General features: G+C 44.9%; 1 long non-coding RNA gene and 1 pseudogene across 2 annotated transcripts in view; both read right to left on the bottom strand.

Annotated features, from left to right (window-relative positions):
• Positions 1-8,737: 8,737 nt before the first annotated feature.
• Positions 8,738-9,673, bottom strand: LOC141988582 (olfactory receptor 5AP2-like; annotated as a pseudogene).
• Positions 9,674-10,685: 1,012 nt separating this feature from the next.
• The window catches only part of LOC141988608 (uncharacterized), a 28,594-nt gene continuing 14,390 nt past the window's right edge, over positions 10,686-24,889 (bottom strand). For both annotated transcript variants that reach the window (XR_012639780.1, XR_012639779.1), the window contains 3 exons: positions 20,246-20,317; positions 11,675-11,757; positions 10,686-10,977 (listed from right to left, as the gene is read on the bottom strand). This is a non-coding gene — a long non-coding RNA (uncharacterized LOC141988608). The remainder of the gene's footprint in view (positions 10,978-11,674; positions 11,758-20,245; positions 20,318-24,889) is intronic.

The following is a 24,889-nucleotide window of genomic DNA, read 5'->3' as shown; positions in this document are numbered from 1 at the left end:
ACTATCCCTAATATCTCTGTTACCCTGCCAGGATAGCTGGCTAGTTTCCAGTTATCATCGTGATAGCAGTGAGCCTGCAAGGAGGGATTTGAATGTGAAGAATTAATTGGCACTGCAGGCAAGCTCAGAAAGGGTGTTTCATGTGTAGGGAAAAACACAGAAATGTCTGCCGGAGAAGTGGACAAATCCTGTGTCTAGGATGGCATCACTGGGTGTGTCCACACTAAGAAGAAAGATGTGTTCTTACAATTTAGATAAACTGGTGCAACTTTTGAATACTGTGCAGTACTGTCAAGTCTTCGTTATGAGCTAAGGGCACTCAGGTTGTTTCTGCAGGGGCTGGCTAAGAGTCCAGCAGCCAGGGTTCATGTTAGCTATATAGAGCATTGTGTGCATCCAGGCTACAAGGAGTAGCCTGGTCTGGTACACAGAGATTCTTGTTCTTTGTTGGACTTCTTGCAAGGCTCTTCAGTTACTTACTCAGCTTTTCACTGCATCACCTACAGTGCCCCTTCACATAACAAAACTCTAGGAATCCAAGCCGGTTGTTCAGTATAACCAGGGGTTCATTATAGCAAAAGACGCGGGGTAGTGGGGCCACTGTGGGAGCTCACAGCTCCTCCTGCCCCGGGGCCAGACAGACTCTTTCTGTCCCTGGCCATGGCCCCAGGACTGCAAGGACTCTGGATCTCTGGTCCCTAGATCCCATCTCGAGGGTGTTATAGCAAGAGTGTACTATAGTAGATTCTAAAGGACACTTCACTGACTCCAGCAAGCTCATAACTCAGGCTTAAGAACTTCAGAATGGCAATACTGGGTCAGACAATAATAACGGACCATCTAGTCCAATATATCCTGTCTTCTGACAGTGGCCAGTGCTAGATGCTTCAGAGGGAATGAGCAGAACAGGGCAATTTTGAATGATCCATCCCCTGTCAACCACTCCATCTTCTGGCAATTAGAGGTTTTGGGACACCTGGAGGATGGGATTGTGCCCCGACCATCTTGGCTCAGAGCTCCTGATGGACCTATCCTCTATGAACTTATCTAATTCTTTTTTTATACTTTTGGCCTTCACAACATCCCTGGCAATGAGTTTCACACATTGACTGGGCTTCTGTGCTCCTTCCCCTGTCCCCCAAAATACAAAATCAATTTAAAAATAAACAGATATATAAGAACCTTCTGGTTCTGCTGTGCTCCTAGCTTTGGGCACGTCTGAGCTGGCACTAGTGCAGATCCAAGAGCCACCTATACAGGAAAAAACTGGAATCTTTGGTCCCTCATTGGCATCTCCAGTCCCTTGCTGGCAGCTAGGTCCCTTGCTGATCTGCTCTGGCATCTCAGGTACCTCATTGTTCTTTACTCTTCTCTCCTTTCTGGGTTGAGCCTCCTTCTGAGCAGCTGCTCTTCCTTCCTGGCTGGAGGAGGAGCTGTGGGGTTCCAGAATGGCTGAAGGCAGACGACAACAGACATTCTTACGCTCCTGGAGCAACAGTTCTTTGGTCCTTCTCCTCCTGACTCTCACTGTAGGGATGGGAAAAGGACTCAAGTGGTGGCCGTGGCTCTCTCAGTCGGAGGTATCACTCAACCATTTTACAAATAAGGTAAAGGAGAGGTCTCACAAGGTGCCTTCAGGTGAAGTGTCTCTAATATACAGATCCAAGTCTCACCCACTTAGCCATGCTGCCTTTCAGAATGCACGTGCCAAATATGTTTGCTTGGCTATGCTGTCCATAACCACCACTTCAACCACTAGAATACCCTCTTCTGTCAGTGCTGGGAATAGATCCAGGCTTCCTGATTCCCAGCATTTCACAGTCATCTATCAAAGAGCTCCATTGTGCTAGGTGATGTACAGACACCAAATAAGAGACAGGCTCTCCCCCAACAAGTTTACAGTTTAAGCAAACTTGATTACACTCATTTGACAGATGGGAAAGTGAATCAAAGAGATTAAGTGACTTGCTGAAGGTCACGCAGAAAGTCTGTGTGAAAGCGAGCAATTAAACCCAGATTTCCTGAGTCCCAGTCCAGATACTTAACCACAGGATCAGCTGTCCTCTGTTGCTCACACTCTAATGCAAAATCTTGACTGCAATCCAAGTGCTGTTAAGGTAGAATAATGTTATACATGCATGGACTGTGCAACTGTCTGATGTGCCAATTTCTCCCTACAAGGGAGAATAAAGTAGGCGTTAAAGTTTGCATTAGAGTGTGAGATTTGTGAGAAGTTGGGTTGCATCCTGCTCTCAGTAACTGTTGGAGATGGAGTGTTGCCGTGTGTTATCAACGGTGCAGCCGATGATGCGAAGGTGGAAATGAATACTGGAGACTTTCCCCTTTCCATGCTTTAAAGGTTTTGTCTCTTGCAGAATTAACTATTGTTAAACAAAGTTTTCATTTGTGTTAATATATATTAGAAAACAAATGGCTATGTAGCTAAATGGTCAGGCAGGTGGATGAAGACAATTATTCCTTAAATAACAATAGGTTTTTTTCTCTTCTGGCATTCTTATTAGGTCATTTAAACCCAGAGCAAGAGTCAAAGACTCTGTGAGCCCCAGAGCCAGGGGGAAAAGATGATTTAAAACCAGAGAAGGAGTCAGACACTCAGCCAACCTGGGAGCCTAAAAGGAAGCTGGTGTGATGCTGCAGGCTTAGGCCAACTCTAGGCCTACATATCAACTGAGAGTCTGTCAGGCTTAATGCTGGGGGAACGTTATTAACATTTTGTGAACATTCCACTAAAATATGTAGTGTTTGGACGTTCCGAAATGCTGGTGAATGGATGAGTCCACTACTCATATGCTAATTCTGCATTTCTCATGTTACAAGTAACGTCTGTACATGGATGTTACATAACTCTCACGTGGCTGGGACACGTCCCAGGAGAGTAAGAGCCACCGGCCCTTGCTGAGACTGTGGCTGTGTGACAGAGTTTACAGCGGTGCAGCTGCAGCATTGCAAGAGCAGGTTCTCTAACCCACTGGGCGAGAGCTCTCCTGTCGACTCAATTATTCCAACTACTGCCAGCCGCGGTAGCTATGTCACAGGGGAAGCTCTCCTGCGGATACAGCATTGTTCACGCTGGTGCTTGGGTCAGTGTAACTGAGATCGCTCGGGGGAGGGGGTGGCTTATTCACACCCCTGAGCAACATAACTTATGCCGACCTAAGATGTAGGTGTACACGGGCTGAGTTTCGCCCATAGCAACAGCTACAGCCTTTAGGGGAGAGAGTGGTCCATTGATACCCATTAAAAAGCAAAGCGTCTAGAGGAATCGCCTTGATTCTCAAGACCATGGAGAAGGGGAAATCCCAACCCAGAGATGAGTCAGGGATGACCTCACGAAAGAATTATCTTATGGACCCCCCACCACCACCACCTTTTGCATCTGTGAGCCCTGGGGCCAGAAGAATCACATGGCAGGGGGTTTTGGAGATTGAAGTGAAAGCCTTCTCAAGTATCGGAATGCATTATCGACAGTATTGTAGGAACTGTGATGATGGCAAGGAATGCCGACTTTTCCCTTTACTTCTCACATCCATGCATTTAAAGACAATTGGGCAGCACAGATGTCACAGAGCAGAAGCTGAAAACAATGGAATTGTACAGAATGGAATATACATACAAAAGAATAGAATTTGCGAGCCAAAATTGTTACTGTTGATAATGATGGGAAAGGAACCCAGTATAATTCAGGACTGGATCCCCAGGAGAACCAAGCACTGCTATGGACCACCTAGATGGGGAGCTTAGGTAGCTTTCTGCTCCCCTGATCCTGGGAGCTATTACAGGCTGAATCATCTCCTCTGTCCTATGTTAAAACAGCCTCTGCACTGCTCTAACTTGTGCTGGTGAAAAACAGCTCCCAAGGAGCCAGCCGCTCCACTGGTCAAGACAGCTGCAGCACATCACGTGCCCACCCTGTAATAGCCCCTACACCGAGACAAGGAGGGGTTATGCCAGCTGAGAGTCTGGCTCCAGTCTTGCCAATACCAACTGTTCAAAATCATATCAGGACCCCAAAATCATGAGATTGGCTTAAAAATCTTTGATTAAAAAAAGTAAAAACGTTTGCATTCTTTTTATGTTGCTTCTGCTTTTTGAGCCTTTAAACTTTTCTTTCTTACAAAAGATTTCAAGCATTACTCTGCAATCTAAGGGCTAGAAACTTACTTTAAAAAAATGAAAGCGGAGATTCTCCTGTAATCCCATGAGTCCAGGAGCTCGAGCCTTAATTAAAAATACAAAACATCAGGAGATTAATGATAAAGTGGTGAGAGTGGGAAACACTACACAAGGCAGGATGAGTTTGCAGGCTGAAAGTTTATAAACACACACACACACACACACACACACACACGTGTCTTACTTGTAAATTGAACATATATAAATCCATGGTGCCACTATATAAATCTGTGGTTCTCCCATACCTGTGAGCAGTTCTGGTTTCCCCCGTCTCGAAAAAGATATTAGAAATGGAAAATGTACAGAGAAGGGCAACCAAAATGATTACGGATATGGAACAGCTTCCATCTGAGGTGAGAATTAAAAGACTGGACTTGTTCAGTTTGTAAAAGAGGTGACTAAGGGGAGAAATGATAGAGGTCTATAAAACCATGAATGGTATGGGGAAAGTGAATAGAGAAGTGTTAGTTACCCTTTCACATAACACAAGAACCAGGGGTCACCCAATGAAATTAATAGGCAGCAGGTTTAAAACAAACAGAAGGAAGTATTTCTTCACACAAGGCACAGTCAACCTGTGGAACTCGCTGCCAGGGGATGTTGTGAAGGCCAAAAGTGTAACTGGATTTTAAAAAGAACTAGATAAATTCATGGGAGGATAGGTCCATCAATGGCTATTAGCCAAGATGGTCAGGGATGCGACCCCATGCTCTGGGGTTCCAGGCCCCAATCCTCTGACTGCCAGATGCTGGGACTGGATGAGAGGGGATCACTTTGTCTTTGTCTACACAGCCGACGTTAAAGCGCTGCTGTGGCAGCGTTGCGGCAGCAGCGTTTTAATGTGGCTGTGTAGTCGCGGCACCAGTTCGGGGGAGAGCTCTCCCCGCGCCGGTGCACTGTCTACACTGCCGCTTTAGAGCGCTGACACTTGCATCGCTCAGAGGGGTGTTTTTTCACACCCCTGAGCGAGAAAGTTTCAGCACTGTAAAGTGGCAGTGTAGACACGGCCTTACTCTGTTCATTCCCTTTGAAGCACCTGACAGTGATCACTGTCGGCAGACAGGATACCGAGCTAGATGGAGCATTGGTCTGACCCAGTCTGGCCATTCTGAAGTTCTTAAATTTGCACTGGAGTCCCTGGAAAAAAAACAGTTCTGAAGCCTACAGTGCCCTTTTACAGAGTCACATTTCAGAGTATAAATGATTTTAAAGTAAGTCTCAAAGATAAGAGATGGAAACAATCTATTAGATCCAGTTACTCTAAAAGATCTCTGTGTGTGTGTATTTACAATGAGCCCTTCAGCATGGCACCTGGACCTGGTCATATCCAGCTCTCCCTCCTACCCACCCCCTAACCTGGATTATTGGTGCAGGGATGCTGGATTATCCCCTACAATATGTTCTGCAGCGCAGGCATCTCTGTGGTGTACCCTATGAGCCTCTTTGGGGCGGCTGCCCCTAGCCGGGGCACTTTTATTGTCAATAAATGTCTCAGACTCATTCGTGAGGAGGATCATTTTGACGGTTTGTCTGAAATTCTTCATTTGTGCAATTTACTAGAATGCCAACCAGGTCTCCACCAGGCTGCGTTCCCAGCACTTTAGTTTCAGTTTCGTTTACTCAACTCTCCATCTCTTCACATAAGGAAATGAGAGTAGAAACCTAACTGGCAGCAGAGACCTCATCACTCTCTTGATTCTAATGGGGAATGGAAGGTAGGAACGATTCTTCATTCCAGGGGACTAATTCTAATCAAGACCAGTGGGGTAAATCCTGAAATTTGCTCTCATTTTGCCAGATTGATTTAATTAAGAGATTCTTAATACCAGAAGGGACCACTGTGATCATCTAGTCTGATTTGTAGAGCACAGGCCAGGGATGGGCAAATTTACTGACCCTCTGCGCCACATACAACAATCTTCTGAAGTTCAAGAGCCGGGGTATACCTGCCAGGGCTGGGGGCTTCAGCCCTGCGGCCGGATGGTGGGACTAGGGGCTTCTGCCATCCGGAGACAGGGGGTCTCAGGGCTTCATCCCCGCAGGGCACGCCTGCCAGGGCTCGGGGCTTCAGCCCCACTCCCGCTGAAGCCCCAAGCCCCAACAGGCACCTCCCGCGGGGCTGAAGCCCCGAGACCCTTAGCCCCTGAGCCAGAACCCTTAGCCCTAGCATCCTGTTGCAGAAGCCCCAAGCTCCCCCAGTCTGGTAGGCATAGAATGGGGGAGCAATGGGGGGCTCCGAGAGCTGCACTTTAACTGTAAAAGACCAGCATGAGTCTCACGAGCCACGGTTTGGCCACCCCGGCACAGGCCATATAACTTCCCTGAAATAATTCCCATTTGAATTAGATCATAGCTTTCAGAAAAACATCCAATCATGATTTAAAAAAAAGGAAAAAAAAAGATCAAGTGTTTCCCTGAATAAGGACGGAGTACAAACTGAGAAAGGAGCGCAGAATTTGTCCCCTTGTGATAAATCTATATAACCCAGTGCGGTAAGATTTTAATCTAGAAAAAGGACCTTTTGCAATATTCAGAAATGCAGCCGCTGATAATGGACCATGGAAGACACCCATCTGCACTTAATGGGCTTTCCTGTGAATGTTCAAACTAGAGTGTGAGTAATGGCTTCTGCTATGACGAAAAGAAAAGGAGGACTTGTGGCACCTTAGAGACTAACCAATTTATTTGAGCATAAGCTTTTGTGAGCTATAGCTCACTTCATCGGATGCATACTGTGGAAAGTATGCATCCGATGAAGTGAGCTGTAGCTCACAAAAGCTTATGCTCAAATAAATTGGTTAGTCTCTAAGGTGCCACAAGTCCTCCTTTTCTTTTTGTGAATACAGACTAACACGGCTGTTACTCTGAAACCTGCTATGACTAAGCGAATCATACATGGAGATGTGACTTGCCCATGTGACTCCAAACACCATCTTGTTATCGGGAATTTTCCAGAGTGAGAACAATGGGTTTCCCTTCACTTGGCAGAAGCTATAAAAGACCTGGGAAACATCTTCCATTTTGCCTCTTTCCAGCTCAAACCTCTGGACTATGGACTTTTACTAATGGGAACATTCTAACACAGGGACTAAGGACTGGTATGGAGGCAACCAGAGACTTGACTGAAGCCAGCAGTTTATTCCATCACTTCTACAAGGCTGAACTAAGAACTTGCAATTATTATATGTATTTGATTCCTTTAACCACTTTCTTTCTTTCTTTCTTTCTTTCTTTCTTTCTTTCTTTCTTTCTTTCTTTCTTTCTGTAAATAAACCTTTGATTTTAGATACCAAAGGATTGGCAACACCATGATTTTTGTGTAAGATCTGGGTTGTATATTGACCTGGGTGCGTACTGAGGGAGGAGACTAGATGGGCGCAACAGTGGAGTTAGGCAGGGTCTTGAAGGGGAGGAGGTATCTGACTTTACTGCATGAGATACAGGGAGGCCAGTACAGGGATATAAAGAAGTGAGAGACATGACCAGAGCAGCAGGGGAGTTTAGCAGTTATGCTTTGGCTGGGCTGAGGGAGAGGGAGGGGAGAGGCAGCAAGTCCAGCGAGGCGGCAGCCGCAGGAGTGTAGGGGAGAGATGACCAAGGCAAGGAGCAGGGTGGAGTGGTGGTGGGGAGGGGCAGTGATGGAGAACAGACAGGCTTTAACCACAGCCTGGGTGAGGGGGGATGTGGGCGGACAAAACAGCAACATGAAGGCTGCAAGGCTAAGGGAGGTCTGGGACGAAGGAGTGAAAGCAGGAGGGGATGAAGCCAGCAGGACCTGACTGTCATGAAACATATTCTCCTTTGTCTCCTGTTGGCCCAGGGCAGACAGGAGGGTAAATTCCTCAGGCCTGTGAAGTGCTTTGAGCTCCTCAGAAGGGAAGTGCTCTAGGAAGGCAGGGCATTCTGGGTCAGGGACTGAGGCTGCATCCAGGCCCTTCTCCCCACCCGCCTTCATCAGGATAATCCTGCTGGCTGCTTAAGAGATCCCCAAAGTTTTAGCTTGTACGGTGTGATTGGTTGGCTCCACAATCAATTACAAACCTCGCAGGGAATTACCAAGGCCTTGTTGGGCAGAACCCCATTGATTTTGGTAAACCAACCAAAAAAAAAAAATCAGAAAAAAGGCAAAACCTGATTTCTACTGGTGGAAGTGAGAGGAAAATGAGGCCCACAGAGTAGCCCAACGCCTGGAACCCTCTTGCTGCTGCCTACACGTAACACGTACAGCAGCCTGATGTGCTCACCCCCTCGCTGAGTGCACAACAGAGCATACCACCCTCTAACTGGCTTGTTGCCGTGTGTGACAGTTCCTGGTGTGACTCCCAAGAGACTGAACTGGAGAACTGAAGAGCCACAAGCATGAGCTACGACAGCGTGAGGTAAAGCTCCACGGCTGGGGGCTGTAACAACTCAGAACCTTTTGCAGAAGGTCAAAATGGGGCACACGTAAGTGACAGCACACACTCGCCAGTCGATTACACAGAAAAGAAACAGTGAGTGGTACAAACTGCATCAAAGACAGTAGAAACTTGATCATGCCCCAGCTTTATTGAACTTTAAATCAGCATGATAATAGGATTTAATGTTAAGTCTAGATAATATTTAGTCCTGCCTTGACTGCAGGGAACTGGACTAGATGGCGTCTCGAGGTCACTGCCCGTCCTATGATTCTATGATCATCATCCAACCACTAAAGAATCATTAATTGTTCGGTATACCACTTTTCTCAGGGCATGTTTCACCTCCTTGTTACTCAGGCTGTAGATGAGGGGGTTCAGCATGGGGATCACAAGGGTGTAGAACATGGACACCACTTTGTCCTGATCTGATGAGTTGCCGGATGTGGGCCGTAAATACATAAAGAACAGAGTCCCATACAATATGCTGACGGCCGTCAAGTGGGAGGCGCAGGTGGAGAAGGCTTTGCGCCTGGCTTCCGTAGACCAGATCCTCAAGATGTTGAGGATAATATAAATGAAGGAGACGAGGATGATCAGGACAGTACTCGATGCAGTTACAGCAGCAAAGATGAAATGCACTCTGCTATCCATGTGAGTGCTGGATCAGGAGAGCTTCTGGAGTGGGGGATGTCACAAAAGAAGTGATCGATGATGTTGGGACCACAGAAGGACAGGCTGAACAAAGAGCCTGTGTGCAGAACGGCATTGACACAGGTGTAGAAGTATGATGCAGCTACCAGCTGGACACAGGCTTTCTTTGACATGATAATAGTATACAGCAGCGGTTTGCGTATAGCTATGAATCGATCATACGCCATCACGGCCAGAAGCAAAGCCTCAACATGTGCACAGAGAGAGAGAAAGAAAAATTGCATGGCGCACCCAGCAAAGGAAATGGCTTTACACTCTGCTAAGAAGTTCACCAGAGCCCGAGGGGCAATAACAGAGGAGTAAACAGTATCTATAAAGGACAAGTTGAAAAGGAAAAAGTACATGGGGGTGTGTAGCTGGGACTCAGCTATGATTAATGCGATCATCCCGAGATTCCCCACCTGGATGGCAATGTAGATAACCAAAAATGCCACAAAGTGGATGATTTGTAGCTGTGGACTGCTAGTGAACCCTAGGAGGATGAACTCAGTCACCCCAGTGTGATTTCCCTGCATTATATTTTCCAGATATGGTCTATGCTGCTGGGGGATACATAAATAATAAATCAACGGTGATACTTATTATTGAAGAGGAGCCAAGTTGGGGTGGAAGGTGGGTGCCGCCATCTAGACACACAGAAGCAAGTCAAGATAGACAAGCCAAGTTATATCATGCCTACATTAATTTCTCTTAATAAAATTTCATGTCACTGGGGAATTCCCAAGTTTTTTCTTCCTTAAAATAAAATAAAATAAAACAAAGGCAAATGGGAAGAAAAAATATTTAAAAGAATTTGCTGTGCATTTCAGCATTTCAAAAGTCAGCTAGCTTGGAACCCATCGACAATTGCAGATATATCTCCAAGTCAGTACTTTTGAAATACCTATTACAAGTCTGGCAATTGTAAATATAACTTAATTGATATGGAAATAAATAGCCAGGCATTGCTGCAACAATCTGACCTGCAGTACGGAAGTGCATGGAGTGGTAGAAAATCAGCCTTATATTAGAGCTCTAGCATCCTTCCATAATTAAACCATTCATTAGGAACCTTGCTATTTTACAAGTCAATTCAAACCATGAATTTAGAATAAAGTCTCTGATGAAATTAAATAAACACCATTCGTGCTGAAATTAATAAGAATAATATTCACAGTGAGGAAGTGTATATTAACTGAGGATATATGAATGAACAGAAGAATCAAGCAAAGGGAGGCTGAATGAAAACTATGGGTGAGACCCTCACCTCTGCTCTGGCCCCTCACATCACCTTAAAACTGGAAATCGGAGGCAGCAAGTGAGCTTGGGACAAGCTTCCACCTCAAGAGGAAAGGACCCTATTAAACACCAGCTAAAACATCCGTGGAGCGATCTACCCATCCCATGCTCATTTTGCAGTAGCTGATCTTCCTATACACGGTAGCAATGTTAATCTCTCTTGCTTATTCAGAATGATTGGAGAAAGTTGGAGGACCATCCTGTTCTTCTCAGAAGATATTTTGGAAGCGAAGACGTTAAGAGTTTCACACTGAATACGCACCTCGCATCCACCTAGACAGTCACAATGAGACAAATTGGGAAGTGCTGGTCAGACAACATTCAAGCACGTTTCCCTTAGAAGTCAGATGGGTCCCCATGTGCATGTTCTTCCACTTCAAGTTGCCAATAAAATCTGAAACATATAAGAGATATTTACTTTCATTGTATTATGAGTGTGACTCCACCCTGAACCTGAAAGACCTTCCACGGGGGCAGAGAATGGTGTGTTGGGGAAGCCAGTGCAGCCAGTTCCATATTGCAGTGTCTTTAAAGAGAGATCTTCTCTTGCCAGGGATGTTGATCAGGAGTAGTTCACCAGCACAAAATCCTCACTAAGGAATTTTAAATGAAAACATGTTATGTTCAAAGAAATTAACCACATTTTTAGAAAAATCCCTTACAACTTGATTCTTTGCAACCAACAGGGTGTTTTGATCTTACTATTGTCTCTTTCCTTTGCACAAAGTACACCCTGACTTAGCTCATGCAAGCACAGTGGGCCAGATCGTCAGTCGGTGTTAATCACTGTAGCTCTATTGAGGTTGATGGAGCTCGTCAACCTGTCTGGAGTGGCTCACGACCATGAGTGCCAAATTCAAGGTAGACTGTTACTCACAAACCCCAGATTGGTTGTGTGTTCTATAATTCTCTTTCACCAACCAAGTACCAAGGGTGAACTCCTCAGGAACTATAATAGCCTTAAATGGAGTCACAGATAGATCTCTCCAGTGCTGTGGTGTATCTTGCCACCCAGGCAAGCCTGTCTTTGTGATGGATGGTCCCTTATAAGAAAAATTACAATGATATTCCGGTTACTTCCAGTCCCTTACCCCAGGTCAGTTGCTCCTCAGATCTCAAACTACAGACAAGACTTGTAGTCAATCCTATAATAAACTAATTGAAGGTTTATTATCTAGGAAAAAGAAACAAGAGGGTTATTTACAAGGTTAAAGCAGGTAAACATACACACTGAGTTACAGTCTTAGGTTCCAAAAATTAATAGAAGCTTCTGTAATGCGCAAGCTTTATATATCCTTTAGGGCTAATCCAAGCCAAGCAGCCTGGGAATCCCTTGCTTATGCTTAGAAATATTGCCCTCCCCAAATTCTTAGCAGCATACTGATGATAATTCCTCCTTGACAAGGATTTTTATACCCTTTCCCCAGTTTTCAAGCTGTGATGGGATGAGCATTTGTGCACATTCCCTCTTCCTGGGTTTAGAGAAAACAATCATCAAAGTCTTGGTTTGTCTGGCGTCAACGGCCTTCTTTTGTTGGGCAGATGACACCTCTTATGGTAAACTAGTATTTCACACTTGGTAACGCTTCCCTCCTGACTGTGGGGGTTTCCAGTTTCATAAGACACACTTTTACAGTAACAGAGCAAAACACTTCAATATTACCTTGTAACTGGGATACAGATATGTGAGATTTGCATGCCACAGTTCACAAGCACTTCATAACATTTCAACACAGCTCTATAAATCTAACACCTATTTTAACAGTATGAACACACAGGTGAACCATATTGGTTTCCAGCTGTGGATTTGTCAGTTTTCAGTGAGGCTGAGGGCTCCACGCATGAGCTGGCACCTGGTCCACCAGCTTCACAAAGTTATGCTGATCGACGCCACCTGAGGGTCTAGCCCAATATCCTTGAACAATCTCATGCAGCACTCAGGGTATTTCAGGCAGTCTGTCCCATTTTACTGCAAATTATTTAGTGAAAGAAAATCATTCCGGTGTCAAAGGAGTCAACATTTTGAGAAGAGAAAGCCAATCTTTTTCTCAGAAGACCGAATTGATTTTGTAGCTTTCTCCTGGAAATAGATCTCAAAAAGAATTATGATACTCACCCCAGTTTTTGTCCTATAATGTTAAAATTGCTTGTTGCAAGAAAGGGATCTCTCTTGCTGGAATTCAACTAGATCATGTAGAGTGTAGTTAGAGTCAGGGTGTATATATTTGGTCTTCCAGTGTTTGGGGGCAGAATCCCTCAGCGCTCTGAATCTCAGATCAGGCACAAACGGTATCATTAAAACACCATTTATGTCTCCTGGCACCAGGAGATAGCTAGTCACCGTTATACTGTCTTCAAATACTGTTCACGTTTTTGGAAATGATAATGCATCACTTTGTTCTTGTCCTCTCTTTTATGCAGTCCATAAATCTGAAAATCCTCCTAGGACTTCCAGTCAGGGATATACTTGGAAATGTTCATCACAATATTTTTTTCATTACTTTTTTTCCCGGAGAAAATAAGGTTTGTAGACTGATAGGGTGAGAATCCAATATTAGGACCTTTACAACAAGTTTCCATGCACAACTGAATGGGTGTTCAAGCAGTCAGTATTAAGGGGCATGTCAGAGAGGAGTAAAAGCCTGAGATTGGAGTAACAAGAGGGGCTATACATCAGGATTCAGGGGAACTTGCAGAGTCACTAGACCAGTCAGGACTGGGTTAGCTCAGGGTGCTGCATATCAAGTCTAAGCTAAGACATGCAGAGAGTCTGGGCCTAGAAGAGAGGGTGTGTCAATTAATTTGCTTTAGTAGAAGCATTGGTGGAGTGCCCAGTACTGCAAGAATAAGGGGCTATGGGTTGAGACGGAAGGTTATGGACAAAAGTGTGTCACAGTCCAGGGCAACAGTGCTTGTATTCCTCCTTGGTTGCTCAAGGGTACTCGCTCTCGGCTGCTTAAGTTAAGCCAACTGCTTTAAGTTACCACACAACCGTTTCTAGGCAGAGACATTTATTTTTAAGGTGAAAGCTTTGCTCAGAAAACATATTAAAAAACAATAGAAGAACCTGTCCACAGGCTGATAAGCTTGCCAGAGATCACCCAACTGCAGCAAGGGTGCCCAGGGGAGTCAACCCTTCAAAATCCCCTACAGAGTCATGTGACCACCATCCCATCTAATTTCTCTCTTTAGAACCTATGGGGAAGAGCTGTCACATCTCCCTTCTTACACTTGTTACCCAAAATCGTTGGATGCAAACCTGAGATCTGGTCCTCCCACCAGTTTCCAGGAATGGTGTTCCTTTGGACCCCACCCCCCTTTCAGGGATTAGCAGGGCCAGCAATGGGTTGAGGTTCAAGTATTATAAGGAACAGTTATTTGCTTCAAAGGGCGAAATAGGGTAGGGCTGCCTCACTATAAAGCAACTCTCAACCACACACTACTTTTAACAGCAGAGGGGTCAGGCAAGGGAGGGTCTCCAAACCTCTCCCATAGCCAAATTCCTTTCCCTGCCATTATGTTTTGATAACTGGGCCTGCAACTTTGTTCTAATTGTGATCTCTCCTGTAAAAAGTATATGAAACATTAGAAAATAATACTAGAATAACAAAACTTGTTGGCAAAATATTATAAACAGGTGCAAAAGAACTAGACAGAGAGACTAAATTAGGTCCATAACTCAAGGACTATGTTGAAATCATGCTTGGTAAAAACAGAAGATGTGGAACCAGAAATTAATAGAACAAAATCGGTATATCAGATATTAGGCCTAATTGGTGGCCAAAATAATGAGCGGATGGGCTATTCCACCCAACATTTCTTTTCTGGGTCCGGAGAGAAAGAGACTTTGGTGGGAACCTGGGGGTATATGAGGAGAGGGGCAGTCTAGCGGAAGACCACAGGAAGAGGATACTGGAGAGTGGGAAGCCTTAGGAACTGGGCACTGTAGCTGCCCCTCAGGTGAGCAGCTGTGCACAGGGACCTGACTGGTTTCCATTCAAGGTAGGATTCACGATGTGACGGAGAGACTGCCGAGACTCATCAAGCCCTTGGATCGCTACCCCTTCCTGCTTCTCCACGTGGGCACCAATGATACTGCCAAGAATGACCTTGAGCGGATCACTGTGGACTACATGGCTCTGGGAAAAAGGATAAAGGAGTTTGAGGTGCAAGTGGTCTTCTCGTCCATCCTCCCTGTGGAAGGAAAAGGCCTTGGTAGAGACCGTCGAATCGTGGAAGTCAATGAATGGCTATGCAGGTGGTGTTGGAGAGAAGGCTTTGGATTCTTTGACCATGGCATGGTGTTCCAAGAAGGAGGAGTGCTAGGCAGAGACGGGCTACACCTAACAAAGAGCGGGAAGAGCATCTTCGCAAGCAGGCTGGCTAACCTAGTGAGGAGGGCTTTAAACTAAGTTCACCGGGGGAAGGAGACCAAAGCCCTCAGGTAAGTGGGGAAGTGGGATACCAGGAGGAAACACAAGCAGGAGCACGCGAGAGGGCAGGGCTCCTGCCTCATACTGAGAAAAGAGGGACGATCAGCGAGTTATCTCAAGTGCCTATACACAAATGCAAGAAGCCTGGGAAACAAGCAGGGAGAACTGGAAGTCCTGGCACAGTCAAGGAATTATGATGTGATTGGAATAACAGAGACTTGGTGGAATAACTCACATGACTGGAGTACTGTCACGGATGGATACAAACTGTTCAGGAAGGACAGGCAGGGCAGAAAAGGTGGGGGAGTTGCACTGTATGTAAGGGAGCAGTATGACTGCTCAGAGCTCAAGTATGAAACTGCAGAAAAACCTGAGTGTCTCTGGATTAAGTTTAGAAGCGTGAGCAACAAGGGTGATGTCGTGGTGGGAGTCTGCTATAGACCACCGGACCAGGGGGATGAAGTGGACGAGGCTTTCTTTCGGCAACTCATGGAAGTTACTAGATAGCAGGCCCTGGTTCTCATGGGAGACTTCAATCACCCTGATATCTGCTGGGAGAGCAATACAGAGGTGCACAGACAATCCAAGAAGTTTTTGGAAAGGGTAGGGGACAATTTCCTGGTGCAAGTGCTGGAGGAACCAACTAGGGGCAGAGCTCTTCTTGACCTGCTGCTCACAAACCGGGAAGAATTAGTAGGGGAAGCAAAAGTGGATGGGAACCTGGGAGGCAGTGACCATGAGATGGTTGAGTTCAGGATCCTGACACAGGGAAGAAAGGAGAGCAGCAGAATACAGAGCCTGGACTTCAGAAAAGCAGACTTTGACAACCTCAGGGAACTGATGGGCAGGATCCCCTGGGAGAATAACATGAGGGGGAAAGGAGTCCAGGAGAGCTGGCTGTATTTTAAAGAATCTTTATTGAGGTTACAGGGACAAACCATCCCGACGTGTAGAAAGAATTGTAAATATGGCAGGCGACCAGCTTGGCTTAACAGTGAAATCCTTGCTGATCTTGAACACAAAAAAGAAGCTTACAAGAAGTGGAAGATTGGACAAATGACCAGGAAAGAGTATAAAAATATTGCTCGGGCATGCAGGAGTGAAATCAGGAAGGCCAAATCACACCTGTAGTTGCAGCTAGCAAGAGATGTTAAGAGTAAAAAGAAGGGTTTCTTCAGGTATGTTAGCAACAGGAAGAAAGTCAAGGAAAGTGTGGGCCCCTTACTGAATGATGGAGGCAACCTAGTGACAGAGGATGTGGAAAAAGCTAATGTACTCAATGCTTTTTTTGCCTCTGTCTTCACGAACAAGGTCAGCTCCCAGACTACTGCACTGGGAAGCACACCATGGGGAGGAGGTGACCAGCCCGCTGTGGAGAAAGAAGGGGTTCGGGACTATTTAGAAAAGCTGGGCGAGCACAAGTCCATGGGGCCGGATGTGCTGCATCCAAGAGTGGTAAAGGAGTTGGCGGATGTCATTGCAGAGCTATTGGCCATTATTTTTGAAAACTCATGGTGATCCGGGGAAGTCCCGGACGACTGGAAAAAGGCTAATGTAGTGCCCATCTTTAAAAAAGGGAAGGAGGAGAATCCTGGGAACTACAGGCCAGTCAGCCTCACCTCAGTCCCTGGAAAAATCATGGAGCAGGTCCTCAAGGAGTCAATTCTGAAGCACTTAGAGGAGAGGAAAGTGATCAGGAACAGTCAGCATGGATTCACCAAGGGCAAGTCATGCCTGATTAATCTAATTGCCTTCTATGACGAGATAACTGGCTCTGTGGATGAGGGGAAAGCAGTGGATGTGTTGTTCCTTGACTTTAGCAAAGCTTTTGACACGGTCTCCCACAGTATTCTTGCCAGCAAGTTAAAGAAGTATGGGCTGGATGAATGTACTATAAGGTGAATAGAAAGTTGGCTAGATTGTCGGGCTCAACGGGTAGTGATCAATGGCTCCATGTCTAGTTGGCAGCCGGTATCTAGTGGAGTGCCCCAAGGGTCGGTCCTGGGGCCGGTTTTGTTCAATATCTTCATAAATGATCTAGAGGATGGCGTGGATTGCACCCTCAGCAAGTTTGCAGATGACACTAAACTGGGAAGAGAGGTAGATACGCTGGAGAGTAGGGATAGGATACAGAGGGCCCTAGACAAATTAGAGGATTGGGCCAAAAGAAATCTGATGAGGTTCAACAAGGACAAGTGCAGAGTCCTGCACTTAGGATGGAAGAACCCCATGCACCGCTACAAACTAGGGACCGAATGGCTCGACAGCAGTTCTGCAGAAAAGGACCTAGGGGTTACAGTGGATGAGAAGCTGGATATGAGTCAACAGTGTGCCCTTGTCGCCAAGAAGGCCAATGGCATTTTGGGATGTATAAGTAGGGGCATTGCTAGCAGATCGAGGGACGTGATTGTTCCCCTCTATTCAACATTGGTGAGGCCTCATCTGGAGTACTGTGTCCAGTTTTGGGCCCCACACTACAAGAAGGATGTGGAAAAATTGGAAAACGTCCAGCGGAGGGCAACAAAAATGATGAGGGGACTGGAACACATGAGTTATGAGGAGAGGCTGAAGGAACTGGGATTGTTTAGTGTGTGGTAGAGAAGAATGAGGGGGGATTTGATAGCTGCTTTCAACTACCTGAAAGGGGGTTCCAAAGAGGACGGATCTAGACTTTTCTCAGTGGTAGCTGATGACAGAACAAGGAGCAATGGTCTGAAGTTGCACTGGGGGAGGTTTAGGTTGGATATTAGGAAAAACTTTTTCACTAGGAGGGTGGTGAAATACTGGAATGGGTTACCTAGGGAGGTGGTGGAATCTCCTTCCTTAGACATTTTTAAGGTCAGGCTTGACAAAGCCCTGGCTGGGATGATTTACTTGGGGATTGGTCCTGCTTTGAGCAGGGGGTTGGACTAGATGACCTCCTGAGGTCCCTTCCAACCCTGATATTCTATGATTCTATGATTAAGTTCTGTAGGTAAGAGAGACAAACATCTGAGCCACATAGAGCTCTTCCTCAGGCCTGGGAAAGGTACTCTGAGCATCACCGTTAAATGCCAGGTGGAACAGACCCTTTGTCTTCAGGGACACTGAAATCAATCAGGTTCTTAAAAGAAGAACTTAATTTATAAAGAAAAAAATGGAAAAGAATCACACCTGCAAAATCAGGAGGTAAGGTAAATTTGTGGGCTAATAAAAAGATTTATAACACAGAGGATTCCCAGCTCTCTGGCCTGTCTTATACAGAAGGTTAGACCGGATGATCACAGTGGTCCCTTCTGGCCATGAAATCTATGAGTCCATGAGTTAGCAGGAAGGAAGGGGGGAGTAACAACAACAGGATGTTTTAATGCAAACTGTCTTAGAGCAGAGCTGTATGCAGTGTAGTTCTGGCCATGTTGGCCCCAGCATATTAGAGAGAAAATGTGGATGGTTTACTATTTTCCTTTGGACGAACTTCTTTTGGAGAGAGAAACAAGTTTTCAAGCCAAACAGAGCTCGTCTTCAGGTCTGGGAAAGGTACTTGAATGGTCCATTACAATACGTGCTAGCAATTTACGACAAGCAATCTGTTCCACCTGGCATTTAACAGTGATGCTCAGAGTACCTTTCCCAGGCCTCAGGAAGAGCTCTATGTGGCTCAGATGTTTGTCTCTCTTACCTACAGAACTTAATCATAGAATCATAGAATATCAGGGTTGGAAGGGACCTCAGGAGGTCATCTAGTCCAACCCCCTGCTCAAAGCAGGACCAATCCCCAAGTAAATCATCCCAGCCAGGGCTTTGTCAAGGCTGACCTTATAAACCTCTAAGGAAGGAGATTCCACCACCTCCCTAGGTAACCCATTCCAGTGCTTCACCACTCTCCTAGTGAAAAAGTTTTTCCTAATATCCAACCTAAACCTCCCCCACTGCAACTTCAGACCATTGCTCCTCGTTCTGTCATCAGCTACCACTGAGAACAGTCTAGATCCATCCTCTTTGGAACCCCCTTTCAGGTAGTTGAAAGCAGCTATCAAATCCCCCCTCATTCTTCTCTTCCACGGACTAAACAATCCCAGTTCCCTCAGCCTCTCCTCGTAAGTCATGTGCTCCAGCCTCCTAATCATTTTTGTTGCTCTCCGCTGGACATTTTCCAATTTTTCCACATCCTTCTTGTAGTGTGGGGCCCAAAACTGGACACAGTACTCCAGATGAGGCCTCACCAATGTCGAATAGAGGGGAACGATCACGTCCCTCGATCTGCTGGCAATGCCCCTACTTATACAGCCCAAAATGTCGTTAGCCTTCTTGGCAACAAGGGCACACTGTTGACTCATATCCAGCTTCTCGTCCACTGTAACCCCTAGGTCCTTTTCTGCAGAACTGCTGTCGAGCCATTCGGTCCCTAGTCTGTAGCAGTGCATGGGATTCTTCCATCCTAAGTGCAGGACTCTGCACTTGTCCTTGTTGAACCGCATCAGATTTCTTTTGGCCCAATCCTCGAATCTCTTATTTTCAGTTACTGATAACTTTTCCAAACCTTAACCACTTAGGCCGAAATTTTCCATGCTCGGTCTGCATGGAACCTCTGCTGGCTGAATTATTATAAAAAATATAAGGAAAATGGGTCAGCTATTTCCAATAATGGGACTATGAAAAATAAGCTGATTTACAATTGTTAAAACTTCTCTTCTTCCCCCAAACCATTTATTTGAAGAGCTCTAATCCCTTTGTGCTTTGGAGCGGGGACTTTATATTTGTCAGGGGATAATCGTGGGGTGTCAGAAAGATGTCTTTTCCTGTCAACCATAAAAATTCACCCAGATTTATTTGAGTTATATGCATCTGGAAATCACCACTTGTAGCTCAATGGAACTTGTCAGAGGTTTGCTGCTAAATTTTCTGGACATTCCATCTGCACTGAGCATACTCCAGCCCCACTGACCTTCCACTGCACCGGGCATGCTTATGTACCCTATAGAGTTTCCTAAATGCCAATATGAGCTTGCTCCTTAGACCCACATGATTTCTTGTATGCCCCTTTGTCTGCATTGAGTATGTTTTCCAGCCCCACAGAGGTAGCGCTCCAAAGAGAAAACAGCAACCGCAGCAACTTCAGTTCTAGCATTCCTTAACTCCTGAGTGCTTGACTTAGCAACCTCGCTGTTCTTTTGGCTTAGGGGTTTTTAAATGTGCATATAGTGTAATGTGAACTACAAGTACAGAAGGAAGAATTATAAGGAGAAATACCTTTTTGGAAGTCCTTTTCCACTGTCTCTGGGATATGCTGATTCTCTTCTTCTTTCCGCAGATTGAAAGAACCTTACACAAAATTTAAGAGGGAAATAATTATCAATAATTAATCACTAATTTTTCCCTACATATTCATATATTTATTAAAAATCTAGAAAAAGGGGTGAATGGTGAGGCAGCAGAATTTGCTGATGACACAAAATTATTTAGGTTAGAGAACTCCAGTGAAAATTCTGAGGAACTTCAGAAAGACGTAACTAAACTAGGTGAATGGGCAATGTGATGGCAAATGAAGTTTAATGTTAATAAATGCAAAGTAGCACACATTAAAAGGACAAATTTCCATTACTCATAAACCATACAGGTTTCTAAATCAACAGTATAAACAGAAGAAAGGAATCTAGGTATCACTAGGTACAGCTCACTGAAAACCCCAGTTCAACAAACAGCTGTGGTCCAAAAAAACTAACAAGATGTTAGGATGAATAAGGAATGGGATGGACAATAGTACATACCAAAAATATGATGTAGCTTCATCCAGAATATTGTACGCAGTACTGATCACCCCTTCTCTAAAAGGCTACTACAGAACTGGAGGGGTTTCAGAGAAGGGCAATGAAAATGATTAAAGTCTTGGAAAAAAGAGACCAAAAAGATTGGGATTTTTTTTAAATTTAGAAAGGAAATGAGTAAGAGGGGACATGATAAAAGTATAGAGTATAAAATAATGAATGGAATTGAAAAGGCAACCAAGAGCTTCTGTTCTCCTTGCCTCCTAACATAAGAACAAAGGGATGTTCAGGGAAAGGTAAAAAGAAAAGGAGTACTTGTGGCACCTTAGAGACTAACCAATTTATTTGATCACAAGCTTTCGTGAGCTACAGCTCACTTCATCGGATGCATACTGTGGAAAATACAGAAGATGTTTTTATACACACAGACCATGAAAAAATGGGTATTTATCACAACAAAAGGTTTTCTCTCCCCCCACCCCAATCTCCTGCTGATAATAGCTTATGTAAAGTGATCACTCTCCTTACAATGTGTATGATAATCAAGGTGGGTCATTTCCAGCACAAATCCAGGATTTAACAAGAATGTCTGAGGAACAGTGGGGGGGGAAAGGAATAAACAAGGGGAAATAGGTTACTTTTTATAATGAATCAACCATTCCCAGTCTCTATTCAAGCCTAAGTTAATTGTATCCAATTTGCAAATTAATTCCAATTCAGCAGTCTCTCCTTGGAGTCTGTTTTTGAAGTTTTTTTGTTGAAGGATAGTCACTTTGAGATCAGAAATCGAGTGACCAGAGAGATTGAAGGGTTCTCCGACTGGTTTATGAATGTTATAATTCTTGACATCTGATTTGTGTCCATTTATTCTTTTACGTAGAGACTGTCCAGTTTGACCAATGGACATGGCAGAGGGGCATTGCTGGCACATGATGGCATATATCACATTGGTAGATGTGCAGGTGAACGAGCCTCTGATAGTGTGGCTGATGTTATTAGGCCCTGTGATGGTGTCCCCTGAATAGATATGTAGGCACAGTTGGCAACGGGCTTTGTTGCAAGGATAGGTTCCTGGGTTAGTGGTTCTGTTGTGTGGTATGTGGTTGCTGGTGAGTATTCGCTTCAGGTTGGGGGGCTGTCTGTAGGCTAGAACTGGCCTGTCTCCCAAGATTTGTGAGAGTGTTGGGTCATCCTTCAGGACAGGTTGTAGATCCTTGACAATGTGTTGGAGGGGTTTTAGTTGGGGGCTGAAGGTGACGGCTAGTGGCGTTCTGTTATTTTCTTTGTTAGGCCTGTCCTGTAGTAGGTTACTTCTGGGAACTCTTCTGGCTCTATCAATCTGTTTCTTCACTTCCACAGGTGGGTATTGTAGTTGTAAGAATGGTTGATAGAGATCTTGTAGGTGTTTGTTTCTGTCTGAGGGGTTGGAGCAAATGCGGTTGTATCACAGAGCTTGACTGTAGACAATGGATCGTGTGGTGTGGTAAGGGTGAAAGCTGGAGGCATGTAGGTAGGAATAGCGGTCAGTAGGTTTCCGGTATAGGGTGGTGTTTATGTGACCATTGTTTATTAGCACTGTAGTGTCCAGGAAGTGGATCTCTTCTGTGGATTGTCCAGGCTGAGGTTGATGGTGGGATGGAAATTGTTGAAATCATGGTGGAATTCTTCAAGGGCTTCTTTTCCATGGGTCCGGATGATGAAGATGTCATCAATATAGCGCAAGTAGAGTAGGGGCGTTAGGGGACGAGAGCTGAGGAAGCGTTGTTCTAAGTCAGCCATAAAAATGTTGGCATACTGTGGGGCCATGCGGGTACCCATAGCCGTGCCGCTGATTTGAAGGTATACATTGTCCCCAAATGTAAAATAGTTATGGGTAAGGACAAAGTCACAAAGTTCAGCCACCAGGTTAGCCGTGACATTATTGGGGATACTTGTGGCACCTTAGAGACTAACCAGTTTATTTGAGCATGAGCTTTCGTGAGCTACAGCTCACTTCATCGGATGCATAGCTACATAGGATACATCCGATGAAGTGAGCTGTAGCTCACGAAAGCTCATGCTCAAATAAACTGGTTAGTCTCTAAGGTGCCACAAGTACTCCTTTTCTTTTTTCTTTTTACGAATACAGACTAACACGGCTGTTACTCTGAAACCTATTATTGGGGATAGTGTTCTTGACGGCTTGTACTCCATCTTTGTGTGGAATGTTGGTGTAGAGGGCTTCTACATCCATAGTGGCCAGGATGGTGTTTTCAGGAAGATCACCGATGGATTGTAGTTTCCTCAGGAAGTCAGTGGTGTCTCGAAGGTAGCTGGGAGAGCTGGTAGAGTAGGGCCTGAGGAGGGAGTCTACATAGCCAGACAATCCTGCTGGCAGGGTGCCAATGCCTGAGATGATGGGGCGTCCAGGATTTCCAGGTTTATGGATCTTGGGTAGTAGATAGAATATCCCAGGTTGGGGTTCCAGGGGTGTGTCTGTGCGGATTTGATCTTGTGCTTTTTCAGGGAGTTTCTTGAGCAAATGCTGTAGTTTCTTTTGGTAACTCTCAGTGGGATCAGAGGGTAATGGCTTGTAGAAAGTAGTGTTGGAGAGCTGCCGAGCAGCCTCTTGTTCATATTCTGACCTATTCATGATGACAACAGCACCTCCTTTGTCAGGCTTTTTGATTATGATGTCAGAGTTGTTTCTGAGGCTGTGGATGGCATTGTGTTCTGCACGGCTGAGGTTGTGGGGCAAGTGATGCTGCTTTTCCACAATTTCAGCCCATGCACATCGGCGGAAGCACTCTATGTCGAAGTCCAGTCTGCTGTCTCAACCTTCAGGAGGAGTCCACCTAGAATCCTTCTTTTTGTAGTGTTGGTAGGGAGGTCTCTGTAAATTAGTATGTTGTTCAGAGGCGTGTTGGAAATATTCCTTGAGTCGGAGACGTCGAAAATAGGATTCTAGGTCACCACAGAACTGTATCATGTTCGTGGGGCTGGAGGGGCAGAAGGAGAGGCCCTGAGCTCCCAATGCAATGATGTGGCAGAAAGCACTACTGAAATCTTTGGAAGTATAAACAAGTGACTGGTGAGTAGGAGCAAGGAGGCCCTTTTATGTCTGTAGATGGCATTGGTGAGACTAGTACTGGAATGGTCGTGTCCAGTTCTGGTATTCACATTTTTAATAATGGGAGAAAGTGCAGAAAAGAGTCACAGCTGGAGAAAATGTCTTACAATGAGAGAATTAAAGAGCTCAATCTGTTTCTTTTATCAAAAAAAAGACTGAGAGGTGACTTGATTACAGTGTATGCATATCTTAATGAGGAGGAAATACCAAGGCCTAGAATGCACTTTAACCTAGCAGGAAAAGGCGTAACAGGAACCAATGGCTGGAAGTTCAATGCAGACAAAGTCAAGTTAGAAACAAGGCACAATTTTTTAACAGTGAGAGTGATAAACCATTGGAAAAAATTATTAAGGGAAGTCGTAGATTCTCCATCTCTTTATGTCTTCACATTTAGACTGGATGCCTTTCTGAAAGACCCTTTAGCCACACACAAATGATTGGGCTCAGTACAGGGTTAAATGAATGAGATTCTCTGGCCTGCGTTACACCGGAGGTCAGACTAGATGATCAGATGGGCCCTTCTGGTCTTAAACTCTATGAATCTGTGCAGGAAATGGAGCTTTCTCAGAGGCCTGTCCCAGATTGTGGAACAAATGCCCACAGGAATTAAGAACCAACAAAACCCTCAACACCTTCTACTCAAAGTGAAAGGTGTACTTCTTCTACCTTGCTTTTGCTAATATAAACACAGATCTCAGGATACAGGATTATATATTTTAACAAAAAAGAAAAAAGGAGAAATAAAAATAAAACCCCACCAATTTCTCCTTAGGGAGAGGAAGAGAAAAAGAAACACATGACACTTTCTAGTCATATTGCTGAATGCTCTCCTGGAAGACACTCAAATATTATCATGGTGAAGGTGGTATACAAGCTTGAATAGAGTAGAATTAAAGGCTGCCTTTTAAAATTAACAGATGCAGATCAGTATAACTAAGAACACACTTTTCATGCTTCACAGGAGTTTAGGAGGGAGCCAGATAGTGGAATAGACAAAAAAATAACTGGGTTATAGCATAG

Source organism: Natator depressus, chromosome 6, assembly GCF_965152275.1.
Source record: "Natator depressus isolate rNatDep1 chromosome 6, rNatDep2.hap1, whole genome shotgun sequence".
NCBI lineage: Eukaryota > Metazoa > Chordata > Testudines > Cheloniidae > Natator > Natator depressus.
Note: the sequence above shows the minus strand (reverse complement) of the source record. Positions and strands in the feature narration are given on the sequence as shown.